At 35.8% G+C, this 12,726-nt stretch overlaps 1 protein-coding gene across 11 annotated transcripts in view; it reads left to right on the top strand.

Annotated features, from left to right (window-relative positions):
• Window positions 1-12,726, top strand: part of SRPK2 (SRSF protein kinase 2) — a 344,030-nt gene that overhangs the window by 98,012 nt on the left and 233,292 nt on the right. The gene's annotated exons all lie outside the window — the stretch shown is intronic.

Below are 12,726 nucleotides of genomic sequence, written 5' to 3'. Positions count from 1 at the left end.
AAAAGCAAGGGAGCTGGCATTAATGATCTGATATAAAAGTGTGATATGAGACCAAAAAAATTCAGTATTTATATAAGAAAATGTCAAGAGGTCAACAAATAGAAATTAATGCTTTAAAATAAAGTTTTTTCACAAACAAAACCAGTGCAGCCAAGATGAGGAGGAATGCAGTAAAATGGGAAAAATTTTTATTGCAAGTAACTCTGATAAAGTTCTCATTTCTCAGATATATAGAGAACTTTGTCAAATTTATAAGAATACAAGAATATAAGAATCCCTGTTGATAAATAGTCAAAGGATTTCAACGGCAGTTTTCAGAAGAAAAAAAAATCCAAGCTATCTATAGTCATATGAACAAAATGCTCTAAATACTATTGATTTGAGAAATGTAAATTGAGGACTCTGAGGTACCACCGCACTCCTAATATTTCAGAAAGAAAAATGATAGATGTTGGATGGAATGTGGAAAAACTGGGAAACTAATGTATTGTTAATGGAGTTGTGACCTAATCTAGCTATTCTTTGAGGAATTTGGAACTATGCCCTAAATTTGGAATTACACCCAAGCAGCTATAAAACTATACATACCTTTGTCCTAGCAATATGACTTACTAGGTATGTGTCCAAAGAGATTAATAAAAAGAACTTATATGTACCAAAATATTCAAAATAACTCTTGTGGTGACAAACAATTTGAAGTTGAGAGGTTGCCATATCAAGTGGGGAATGGCTGAACAAATTGTGCTATATGACTCTAATGGAGTAATATTGTGCTATAAGAAATGATGAGCAGAAGGATTACAGAAAAACCTGGAAAGACACAGAAAATGATGCAGAGTTGAAATGAGAAGAATCAAAAGAACATTGTAGATAGTAACAATATTATATGATGAACAATTATGAATGACTGCTATTCTCAGCAATATGATCATCTAAGATAATCCCTAAGGACTCATGATGAAAAATGCCATCTGTCTCCAAAGAAAGAACTGATAGACTCTCAATGTAGATTGAAATTTACTATTTTTAACTTTCTTTACTTTTTTTTCCTTTTGTTGGATTTGAGTTTTCTTCTACAAAAGGATTAATATGGAACTCAATTTTATAAGATCTCACATATGTAACCTTTATCAGATTGCTGCCATCTCAGGGAAGGGGGAGGTTAGGGAGAGAGGAAGAGAATTTGGAACTTAAAATTTAAGAAAAATGAATGCCAAAAAGTATTTTTACATGTAATTTGGGGAAAACAAAACATTACTAAAATAGAATATTTGCCACATCTTATATCATTTATGATTATTATTTATTTACTTGAAGATTATATGGTAATTTAGGTAAGATGTCTAGAGCAGCAGTAAGACATGTCACATGCTTTGGCTTTGTTATCTTTTTCACAGCTATATTTAGTTCTGGTATATTTCATATTACATGTCACAATAATATATTTTCTGTGGTGATTCAAATTGTATGTATGTGATTTTTGAAGTTAAATTCCTACATGATATTTCCAGATCCAGGTTAGTTTAGATTGGAGGATTTAAGTTTATGGAAAGTTGGAAACTCTTAATGATTTCTTATCCATAAAAGGAGATAATTATCTTCTTTGTTTTGGTGATTTCTTATACTATATCAACTTTTGTCTGAGGACATTCCTTTTGTGGAAAGTAGGGGGATTAGGATGAGGGAGAAAATTACCAATATCCTAAATGTTGGCCAATTATTAGTTGTGCCAGATGGTGACTTGTACCAATGTAGGTGGTTAGGCTACTCCTTTGAATGAACTTCTGTTAACCAAACAGCTATGTGTGCCATGACACTGTTATAATACCATGCTAATGTCTGTTCCTAGATTCTACAGAGAGGCACAGTCTCACCTTTATAAAACTAAAGGAGCCAGGATAATTGTATTGAGTGGCTTAGGTCAGTAGTTCTTATTGGAAGATACTTAAGGATTTATCTTATTTACCTAAGAAAACCAACCCCCCTGAAGCATCTAAACCCTTATGATACCCTAGTGAAATGGGAGACAGGGTTTTTCTCTTTTTAGACTTTGCTAATATGAAAAATTTCATGTAGAGCTCCAGTTTCCTACGAGGATTTCAATATAAGGCCATTAAAAAAATCTAGTTGTTTTGCATGTGATTCATATTTCATCTAGCACTACTTCTATTTCCCTCTGTATTTAAATGCTGTTCATCTTATTTAGATTGAACTTCAACCTCTTTGTCATTTGAATCCTCACTTTCTGTTAGCATTAGATATATAAAACCTCATCAGGTTTATGTGAAAATTGAATATATACAGTATGCTAAGAGAATTATAGCTGTACTGTTTTTCTTAACTATTGAACATGACACAGTTCAAGAAAGAATATTTTTGATGGCTAAATTGTCAGCACCTTTGTCTACTTTCTAAGGGATAAATACAGATCTATTTAAATTTTAGTTAGAAATTGCAACCAATTTGTTACCAGTACCACCAGTAGTATGCTATTGTTGATATGGTTCCTATACATTGTTAAGTGTTAGATAAATTGTGGTAATACAATTGTAGTTAAAAAGAAAATACACAGGAAAATGCATTTTGAGATTATCTGTTAATATAAATGTGGAATATCCTTACAAATCAATATATGAAGAACATCCCATTTAATGATAATATTTCATATATGAGGCAGCATGGCTTAGAGGGCTGGACTTGAATTTAGGAAGATATGGATTCAAGTTCCATTTTTTGTATCCTGGTGATGGGACTTATGAACAAATTACTTAATTTTCAATTTTCTAGGCATCTCTCTAAAACTTTAAGTTAGAAATGGGTTACCAATCAGTGTCTTTGTAGGGTATTCTGTACGTTGATCAAATCTCATATCTGGACTTCCTGCACGTCAAATTCAGAGAATTAAATTAAGGGAATACATCAAAAATAGATAGGACCATAGATTGAGAGCTGAAAAGGAATGTAGAAATAATCTAATCCAACTCCCTCATTTTACAGATGAGAAAAATGAGATCTAGAGAGATAAAATGACTTGTCCAAAGTTAGGTCATAAATGTAAACATTTATCATGTGTCTCTCATGAACAAATCATTGTGCTGTGCCTTAAACATAATGAAGTCAGGAGGGAGGAGTAGGATAGCTGATAAGTTTGTTTTTTAACTTTTGAGTTTGAGGTTCTTGTGAGACTTCTGAGCAATATTGTACTTTAGAGAGATGAAAATAGGTGTCTTTGCTTTAAAAGAGATCAGGATTGGAAATATAGATTTGGGAATCATTTGTAAAGCAATTTTAAAATTTATTCATTTTTAAAATTATATACTTAACAATCACCACTGCCAACAAAAAACACTTAACAAATGTATAAAAATATTATGTATAAACCCACAAATTCCCCATTGTTTATAATTTGTTTAAAATGTTATAAATTATATATGCAAATATGAATATCCTCTGCTTTTGAGTTCTCTTTGGATTTGTTTTACTTGAATATTTTTTCCTCTTGATTTTGTGGCTATTCTTTTTAAAAATTAATAATGGTATGTATTATTCTCTTTTCTTTTCACATATTTCCCTCATTTTCTTTATATTTCTAATATTTGTCATTTCTAATAATATATTACAATCAATTACATTCAGATATCACAATCTATTCAGCCTTTTCTCCCATTCATTGCACTTGTGTTATTTCCAAATATTTTGTCATAACAAAGCTTCCATGAATATTTTCGTATATAATACAGGTTTTTCCCTCAGTAATCTCCTTAGGGTCTAACCTTAGTAATGGGATTCCTATGTCAATGGTATGTATGAACAACTTTACATTTCTTAATGTATATTTCCATCTTGTTTTCTTAAAATAAAAGCCATAGCTTCTCTAGCAATGTGATATTAGGCCCGTTTCTCCAGGTTTCTGTCTGCTTTAATTTGATTACTTTGGCCTCTCTAGATCTCAGTTGACATATATTAATTACCAGGACCATATTTTGCTAGGTTGGTCTTTGGGTAGTAGACACAATCTGTTTTTCAGGACCATACTCTTTCTAAAAACAAGGCTTTACAGCTTGGTCATACTCAGTGGAACTTTGTTCCAGTGCCCGAACCCCACAGGAATGCAAGTTTGGTATGATAGTAGTCTCTCGGTAACCAAGGATGACGATTGTCTTTGTGCGTTTTTATGCACAAAGACACTTGTGCATGAAGATTTAAGTGGAAAAGTCGATGCACAGAGACAGTCCCACTCTCTCAGCGTTGGAAGCCTGGGTCCATTGGCATGAAAAGTCGTTACACCTGGAGACTTCCTCAGCTGCAATGGATGGCCATGTGGTCTTTTGTGCTCCAACATGTCCTAAGCACTCCACAGTGCCTTGCTGCATTGCCCTCTCAGCCGTTGAACCTTCTTGTTGGTTTCTTCCTTCTGTTTGGCCGAAGCAGTCTTCACATGCTGGGTGAGCAAAGCCCTAGTTCACCAGGGGTCCACGACGACCCGATGGCTACCCTCACAAGTTTGGTATGATGAATGTTAAAGTAAGACTTTTACAGAATATTATGCTCTCTAAGCCATCAGAAACTATGTTTGGGTTATGTGTACACTCAAACTTACCTCTACAACAAACCCCATGCTGGAATGTGAGGATTCTTCAGATATCTCTCTGATTTAACTTATTTAATGTTCTATTCATCTCCTTAATTTCTTGCTTGTTTTTTTTTGTTTGTTTGTTTTTGTTAGATTTATCCAGTTCTAAGAGGAGACATTAAAAGTGTTGCTGTTATTATTTTGATGTTTATTTCCATCTATATCTCATTAAGTTTTTCCTTTTAAAACCTGGGCGCTATAACACTTGGTGCATATAGGTCCATTATTAATAATGCTTCATTATCCATAGAAGTCCCCTTCTCAACATAATAGAATTACCTTGTTTATCCCTTCCACTTATATCCATTTTAGACCTAATTCTATCAGAGATTATGACACTGCTACCCCTGCCTTCTCTGGGTCCTTTGAGGCATAGTATATTCTGCTCCAGGCCCTTACCTTCAGTTTTCACATGGTTCTCACTTTCAGTGTATTTCATGTGAACAACATGTTGTCAGGTCCTGTTTTTTTTTTCTTTTAAACATTATTTTATTTGGTCATTTTCAAACATTATTCATTGGAAACAAAGATCATTTTCTTTTCCTCCCCCCTTCCCATCCTGCCACCCCTCCCTTAGCCGACACGTGATTCCACTGGGTATCACATGTGTCCTTGCTCCAAACCAATTTCCATGTTGTTGGTATTTGCAATAGGGTGCTTATTTAGTGTCTCTCCTCAATCATATCCCCTCCACCCTTGTAGTCAAGCAGTTGCCTTTCCACGGTGTTTTTGCTCCCACAGTTTGTCTTCTGCTTGAGGATGGTGTTTTTTCTCATAGATCCCAGCAGATTGTTCAGGGAAATTGCATTGCCACTAATGGAGAAGTCCATTACGTTCGATTATACCACAGTGTATCAGTCTCTGTACAATGTTCTCCTGGTTCTGCTTCTCTCACTCTGTATCATTTCCTGGAGGTTGTTCCAGTCTCCATGGAATTTCTCCACTTTATTATTCCTTTGAGCACAATAGTATTCCATCACCAACATATACCACAATTTGTTCAGCCATTCCCCAATTGAAGGGCATCCCCTCATTTTCCAATTTTTGGCCACCACAAGGAGCGCAGCTATGAATATTCTTGTACAAGTCTTTTTCCTTATTATCTCTTTGGGGTACAAACCCAGCAGTGCTATGGCTGGATCAAAGGGCAGACAGTCTTTTAGCGACCCTTTGGGCATAGTTCCAAATTGCCCTCCAGAATGGTTGGATCAATTCACAACTCTACCAGCAATTCATTAATGTCCCAACTTTGCCACATCCCCTCCAGCATTCATTACTTTCCTTTGCTATTATGTTGGCCAATCTGCTAGGTGTGAGGTCATACCTCAGAGTTGTTTTGATTTGCATCTCTCTGATTATAAGAGATTTAGAACACTTTTCCATGTGCTTATTAATAGTTGTGATTTCCTTAACTGAAAACTGCCTATTTATGTCCCTTGCCCATTTATCAGTTGGAGAATGGCTTGATTTTTTGTACAACTGGTTTAGCTTTTTATAAATTTGAGTAATTAGACTTTTGTCAGAGGTTTTTGTTATAAAGATTGTTTTCCAATTTGTTGCTTACCTCCTAATTTTAGTTACATTGGTTTTGTTTGTACAAAAACTTTTTAATTTGATGCAGTCAAAATTATTTATTTCACATTTTGTGACTTTTTCCAAGTCTTGCTTGGTTTTAAAATCTTTCTCTTCCCAAAGGTCTGACATGTCTACTATTCTGTGTTCACCTAATTTACTTATAGTTTCCTTCTTTATATTCAAGTCATTCACCCATTCTGAGTTTATCTTGGTGTAGGGTGTGAGGTGTTGATCCAAACCTAATCTTTCCCACAGTGTCTTCCAATTTTCCTATTAGTTTTTATCAAATAGTGGATTTTTGTCCCAAAAGCTGGGGTCTTTGGATTTGTCATAGACTGTCTTGCTGAGCGTCTCTTAGCCAGTACCAAATTGTTTTGATGACCACTGCTTTGTAATATAGTTTGAGATCTGGGACTGCAAGGCCACCTTCCATTGTATTTTTTTTTTCATTATTTCACTGGATATCCTCGATCCTTTGTTCTTCCAAATGAACTTTGATTATGTTTTTTTTCTAATTCAGTAAAGAAGTTTTTTGGTAGTTCAGTGGGTATGGCACCAAATAGATAGATAAGTTTGGGTAGGATGGTCATTTTTATTATGTTAACTCATCCCACCCATAAGCAATCAATGTTTTTCCAATTTTTAGATCTAGTTTTAATTGTGTGGAGAGTGTTTTGTAGTTGTGTTCATATAGTTCCTATTTTATATTGTCTCGGGTGACTTTAAGTGGTATTTCTCTTTCTAATTCTTTCTGCTGAACTAGGTTGGAGATATATAGAAATGCTGATGACTTGTGCCGGTTTATTTTGTATCCTGCAACTTGGCTATAGTTGTTGATTAGTTCAACTAGCTTTTTGGTTGATTCTCTAGGATTCCTTAAGTAAATCATCATATCATCTGCAAAGAGTGACAGCTTGGTCTCCTCATTGCCAATTTTGATACCTTCATTTTTTTTTCTTCTCTAATTGCTACTGCTAGTGTTTCTAGTACAGTGTTAAATAAAGGTGATAATGGGCATCCTTGTTTTACTCCACTCTTATTGGGAAGGCTTTGAGTTTATCCCCATTGCAGATGATGTTTGCTGGTGGTTTTAGATATATACTGTTTATTATTTTTAGGAAAGGCCCTTCTATTCCTATACTTACTAGTGTTTTTAATAGGATTGGGTGTTGTATTTTATCAAAGGCTTTATCTGCATCTATTGAGATAATCATGTGATTTTTGTTGGTTTGCTTGTTAATATGCTCAATTAATGTGGATGGTTTTCCTAATATTGAACCATCCTTGCATTCCTGGTATGAATCCTGCCTGGTCATAGTGGAGATTGGCCTATAGTTTTCTTTCTCTGTTTTTGACCTGTCTGGCTTTGGGATCAGTACCATGTTTGTGTAGTAAAAAGAATTTGGTAGAACCCCTTCTTGGCTTATTTTGTCAAATAGTTTGTACAATATTGGGATTAGTTGTTCTTTGAATGTTTGATAGAATTCATTTGTGAATCCATCTGGACCTGTGGATTTTTTCTTAGGGCGTTCTTTGATGGCTTGTTCAATTTCTTTTTCTGAAATGGGGTTGTTTAGGTAATTTATTTATTCCTCATTTAGTCTAGGCAATTTATATTTTTGTAAGTATTCATCCATATCATCTAGATTGCCATATTTGTTGCCATATAATTGGGCATAGTAGTTTTTAATGATTGCCTTAATTTCCTCTTCATTAGAGGTGAGGCTTCCCTTTTCATCTTGGATATTGTCAATTTGGTTTTTTCCTTTCCTTTTTTTTAATTAGACTGACTAGTACTTTGTCTATTTTATTTGTTTTTTTCAAAGTACCAGCTTCTAGTCTTATTTATTAAATCAATAGTTCTTTGACTTTCAATTTTATTGATTTCTCCTTTGATTTTTAGGATCTCTAATTTAGTCTTCAACTCAGGATTTTTAATTTGTTCACTTTCTAGTTTTTTAATTTGCATGCCGAATTCATTGACTTCTGCCCTTCTTAATTTGTTTATATATGAACTCAAGGATATAAATTTCCCTCTGAGTACTCCTTTGGCTGCATCACATAGGTTTTGAAAGGATGTCTCACCATTGTCATTTTCTTCAATGAAGTTATTAATTGTTTCTATGATTTGTTCCTTAACTAGCTTGTTTTGGAGAATCGTATCGTTTAATTTCCTATTAATTTTTGATTTACCTCTCCATGTACCCTTACTAATTATTATTTTCATTGCATTGTGGTCTAAGAAGGTTGTATTTTTTATTTCTTCTCTATTGCACTTGTTTGCAATGTTTTTATGCCCTAATACATGGTCAATTTTTGTGAATGTATCATGTGCTGCTGAAAAGAAGGTAAATTCCTTTTTGTCCCTATTTATTTTTCCCCACATGTCTACTAACTCTAATTTTTCTAAGATTTCATTCACTTCTCTCACCTCTTATTTTTTGGTTTTATTTATCTAGTTCAGATAGAGGAAGATTCAGATCTCCCACTAGTATAGTTTTTCTATCTATTTTATTCTTGAGCTTCTCTAGTTTCTCCTTTAGAAATTTGGATCCTATGCCATTTGGTGCATACATGTTGAGTACAGATATTTCCTCATTGTCTATACTGCCTTTTATCAGGATGTAATTACCTTTCCTATCTCTTTTAACTAGATTTATTTTTACTTTGGCTTTGTCAGATATCATGATTGAGACACCTGCCTTCTTTTTATCAGTTGGTGCCCAATAGGTTTGGCTCCATCCTCTTACTTTCACCCTATGCATATCTTTCTTCCCCATGTGTGTTTCTTGCAGACAGCATATGGTAGGGTTTTGGATTCTAATCTACTCTGCTATTCGCTTGCGTTTTATGGGTGAGTTCATTCCATTCACATTCAAAGTTATGATTACTAGCTATGTATTACCCAGCATTTTGATTTCTACTCCTGGTCCTGCCTTTTCTTCTTTCACTATTTCTCTTTCTACACCAATGTTTGTTTTTAATCAGTTCTCCTAGTTCCCGCCCTTATTTTACTTCCCTTTCTACCCCCTTCTTCTTATTCCCCCCTTATTTTCTCTGTAGTCTTCCTAAAATTACGCCCCCCCACCCTCTCGCTCCCTTGTATTGCTTACCTCCCCACCAGTCCGTTTGTTACCCTTTTACTCCCCTATAGGGTGCAAGTCTGTTCTCTGCCCCAATGGATTGGATTGTTATTCCCTCTTTGGGTAAAGTTCAAAGCATGTAAGAGTTGAGTATTTCCTATCTCCGACCTCTTTACCCTTCCAGTGTATTGATGTTATCCCCCCTCCCGCCATGAGCTTCTTTGTGACGTATAAATTTACCCCCATTTGTTTCTTTTCCCATTTCTTTTAGTATTAACCTCTTTTTTCTCTTTTATACACACACACACACACACACACACACACACACACACACACACACGTATATGCATTTATGCATGCATATATCTATAGACCTATTTATGCCGTGTCCTTTCATCCTATACAGTTTGTCTAGGTTCCCTCTAAGTGTAGTTCTTCTAGCTACTCAGGTGATAACTACAGTTTTTTTAGAGTTACCAATGACTTTTCTTACAGGGACACATATCATTTTAACCGATTGTGTCTCTCAAAAAATTTTTTTTGCGATGTTTTCTTTTGTTTTTCTTTTTCCCCTCTTTTTTAATTATCTTTTTATGATTCTCTTGATCAAGTGCTGTGCTTGGACATCAACTTTTCTGTTCAGGTCTGGTCTTTTCTTTACAAATTGTTGGAATTCTTCTATTTTTTTGAATGACCATACTTTCCCCTGTAAGAATATAGTCAGTTTTGCTGGGTATTTGATTTTTGATTCTTGGTTGTAGACCTAGTTCCCTTGCTTTCTAGAATATCATATTTCATGCCTTTCAGTTTTTCAGTGTGGATGCAGTCAGATCCTGCATTATCCTCACTGTGGTTCCATGGTATCTGAATGACTTCTTCTTGGCAGCTTGTAATATCTTTTCTTTGGTCTGATAGTTCTTGAATTTGGCTATAACATTCCTGGGTGTTGTCAGTTGGGGATTAAGTACAGGAGGTGATCTGTGGATTCTTTCAATCTCCACTTTTCCCTCTTGTTCTAGGATATCGGGGCAGTTTTCTTGAATAATTTCCTGTAGTATTATGTCTAGGGTTTTTCTTTTGTCATGGTCTTCTGGTAGACCAATGATTCTTAAATTGTCTCTCCTCGAATGATTTTCTAAATCCTCTGTTTTGTGGATGAGAAGCTTCATATTTTCCTCAGTTTTTTCATTCTTTTGGTTGGACGCTCTGAGCCTGGCACAGCCCTGCCCACAAGTTACACCCTCTAGACCAGCACATTTGTCTGCTCAGAGGTTCCCGCTGCTCCTGGGGGCTCAGCGCTTTGGGTGTGGGGGGAGGGGTCCTGTCACCTTCCTTCTGCCTTCTCCTTAAACCCGAGTATTCTCAGATTCCTGTTTTTGTGGGGGCATACCTTTTGGATTGAGTCCACAGGAGGGTTCCTTGCATCCGTTTTGTTGTTAGGTCTGATTTTTAGTCCCCTAGGAGCGTTTAGTTTGTGATCGGTAAGGAAGGGTATTCAGAGGTCTGAACTATTGCTGCTCCTAAGCCACCATATTGACTCCGCACCAGATCCTGTTTTTTGATCCTTTCTTTTGACCATTTTCTTTCCATTGGTGAATTCTTTCCTTTACACTCAATGTCACAGTTACTAGTTGTCAGTTTCTATGTACTGTGTTCCTCCTCACTGTTTGTAACCCCCTTTCCTTTCCTTTTGACTCATCCTTGCTCAGATATCTAGTTTCCTTTGACCAGTAGCTGTCCTGTTCACCTCCTTTCTCAATTGTCTCTCATATCCTTTTTGATGCCCTTCTTGTTCCTACTTGGATCACCTTTCCAAAGGTCACACCATTATTTTTTGTTTCTTATCTTTTATTTCTTATTCTACCCATTTTCCTCCAAATCCCTTCCTTATCCCCTGGCTGTGTCCTCCTACTTCTTGATTCCCTCATCCTCCCACCTTACCCCACTACCACTATCTCTTGATTAGTACTATCCTTTAGGTATCCCTCCCTCCCTTTTCTTATCTCCTTGTCTTTCTTTTCTTCCCAGTTCTTCCTTTATTCCATCCCCCATTCCCTTTTGTTTCTCTGTACATTAAGAAAAAATTTACCCTTCTCATTGTGTATGTTGTTCTCTTTATCCTAGTTTTGATGAGAGTTGAATTCTAGTACTCCTAGCTCTCCATTCCCTCCTTCCCTTCTCTGTGGTTGTTCTTCCACTCATTTTTCCTTGCTATGAAATGGCCATTCTACCCTGATTCCCCCTGGTTTATTCTACTACCATTTCAGCTCAGTCCATTACATTCCCTCAATTTGAATTCTTTTATCCATATGTCCCTTCAGAATACTCAGGCAATGATTCCATTCCTAGGGATTGTAGATGACATTTTCCCATGCCAGAATCAAAGAACTTGACCTCATGGGTTGCTTATGATTAGTCTTTCATTGCCTTTTGTGGCATTTAAAAGAGTGAGAACCATAAACTGTGACAGTTAAAATGGTGGGAGACATAAATTGTAAGAGTTATAAGAGTGGGTGAGTAAATTGTGACCACAGAAAATGTTTTCACTACAGTGTCTTGTTTTAAGATCAATATAAGGTGGTCACCAAGGAAATATTCCCAATTATGAATATACCCAAGTCAACTGGGTTTTATAGAGAATTTAATTAATAATACAATGAGGAATTAAAGAAAGAGAGAAAGAGTAAGAAAGGAATAAGTATGAAGGGCCTTAAGCCAACATGGCCTAGACCTGAGTCTTAATAAAGAGATCAGTCAGTCTTTAATCACTCACCACAAGATCTGCGAAGCAAGGATTCTAGTGACACCAGGCCAGCATCATCTCAGCTGCTTTCACCAGCTCAATCTTCAATCTGAATGTTTCAGACTGAGTCTCGAGAGAGACCCTTCAAGGCAGCCTTTCCCAGCTGACTGTCTTCAGAGAGAACTTTTGGTCTCCTTTTAAAGGGTATTTCCTCCTTTGTCACCTCCCCTAAATTCTTACTTCTACCAATCACAGTAGACGTTTTTCAAAGGACAGACCATTCTTAATTCACATTTTGTTTATCACCTTCTTAATTCACATCTTGCTCTCACCTTTTCTGGGTAGACTAAAACTTCTGAGTAATTCACATCAGGAAAGCTCTGAGTAAGTTTTCAACTCTTTGCTCCTTATAAGTTCACAAGTTGCCTGACCTTTATAGGTACTTAGCACCCTTTGGTAATAATTCTAAAAATAGGCATGGCTTAAGTATGGGTTTAAGTACTTTCCATTGTTCATCAAGGAGTTTTCTCCCCTAAAGCAGTCCTAAGTATGGTGGAGTAGAGGTCCTCCCATTTCTGATCCAAGTAGAGTTCTCACATTTTAAATGGGGAATGTTCCCAGTAGGGGATTGTTCCAATGGAGAATTCCCCAATGGGGAAATTTTTAACATTCACAAGTCTGAGAAATTTCAA

The sequence above is a fragment of the Monodelphis domestica genome, chromosome 5 (assembly GCF_027887165.1).
Source record: "Monodelphis domestica isolate mMonDom1 chromosome 5, mMonDom1.pri, whole genome shotgun sequence".
In the NCBI taxonomy this organism is placed as follows: Eukaryota; Metazoa; Chordata; class Mammalia; order Didelphimorphia; family Didelphidae; genus Monodelphis; species Monodelphis domestica.
This window is presented reverse-complemented; position numbering and strand designations above follow the sequence as displayed.